The 1,617-nt window shown below is 36.0% G+C and overlaps 1 pseudogene; it reads right to left on the reverse strand.

Moving 5' to 3' along the window:
- Window positions 1–222: 222 nt before the first annotated feature.
- LOC128929374 (large ribosomal subunit protein eL6 pseudogene) lies at window positions 223–1,074 on the reverse strand (annotated as a pseudogene).
- Between the last annotated feature and the right edge of the window lie 543 nt (window positions 1,075–1,617).

Below are 1,617 nucleotides of genomic sequence, written 5' to 3' on the forward strand. Positions count from 1 at the left end.
TTCAGAACATCATCATTTTTCTAAGGAATGTTCCTACATACAAAATAAAGTCACTTCATTTTGTATGAAGTGACTTCTCCTCAAACTGCCTAGTAAAAGTAGCCAACAATTGTGTAGAAGACACCCCCAAATAATCCAAAGGTAATTTTAGATGCTCAACTGATTTATTTTTCTAATTATGTTTTGGTGGTTGTTATTATCTGTTACTTAATTTGTATCTTCTTAAAACATATAGAACACCAATTTGCGAGGATAAATTCCATTCATCAGGGCAAACATAGATCACAGGTAGCCCTGGAGTTGAGGAATAGCTTAGATTTTTGGTAAAATCTGTGAGTCCACAGCTTTCTGATTAACCTTGCACTGCTCTGTAATCATGTATTTCTCTTTTTCTTTGTACAAGATCTCAACTTTCTGGTGTCTGGGCTTCCACAACTTCTTCTTCATGAAGTAAGCATCATTAAGATGTTTTGGGTTTTTTACATTGTTCATATCAATGTTGGTTGAGGTGGTAATGAAAAATTTCTGGTGTGTTCTTTGTAGAGGAACTTGATTGAGGACCAGAGTTTTGGTCACAAGTAACAAGCCACTAGCCTTTGCTTCAGGAAAACCACCCTTTTGCCCCTGTGGTGTCCAGTGGGGATGATCGGAATGGTGACAGGGTGATGCTAGTTCACAGTTTTCTCATGTGTTGACTGAAGGTTTTTTTTGTAATGGCTCAACAGCTTTCGAGGCACATCTTCAGTAGGATAATATCTGGGCATTTTGCAAAGTTTAACCACCTGGGTACCACTGTTCTTGTCACCACCAACTGGTTTTGTAACAGTTGCAAGAACCTTCTCTTTTTTCTTTTCAACCTTGGATTTATTGGCTGAGTACTTCCTCTTGTACATGGCCTTTCTGGAATACATAGCAGATTGGGAATACCTGCCAATTCCTCTGACAAGGACAGGGGCTTCCCCTTCTTGGGATTTTCAGCCTTGAGGTTCTTTTCACTTCGCCACAAGCATCAGCCTTCTTGGCTTCAGGTTTCATCTCTTTAATATCCAGCTTGTCAACTTTTTCACCTGCCATCTTGAAAGATGGAAAAGAACTCTAATCATGTTTTATATCATTTGATGCCCAATAAAAATTCAGTACATGTTTCTAGTGTTCAAGATTCATTTAATAATCATTTATTTAAAAACCCAACATTTATAGTATGCCAAGTAGTTTTTAAAAAGGATTGTCAGATTTTGAAGGGAAAGAACCACTGAAACACAGTCCCAACTGTCATTCACAGCTGCTATAAGTAAATTATATAATCTTCTGGGGAGTAATTTGGCATTATGAATGAAAAATTATATATGTATATTTTTCAATACTGCAATTCTCATTCTAGAAATTTACCATAAAGAAATAATGTTGTATTCATAAAGATGTGTATACCAAGAATATTTAACACAGTCTGGTTGATCCTACTGAAGAAATGGAGCCAAATGAAATGTTCAGCAACAATCTTGGTGGCATAAATGAGCAGTTCTCAAAAGTGATGATGCAGATCTATGTATTTTTAGAATGTATTGCTAAGTGGAAAGTAGTCTCAAAACAAAATATATGGCATAAAACAATTTTCTA

The sequence above is a fragment of the Callithrix jacchus genome, chromosome 13, assembly GCF_049354715.1.
Source record: "Callithrix jacchus isolate 240 chromosome 13, calJac240_pri, whole genome shotgun sequence".
NCBI lineage: Eukaryota > Metazoa > Chordata > Mammalia > Primates > Cebidae > Callithrix > Callithrix jacchus.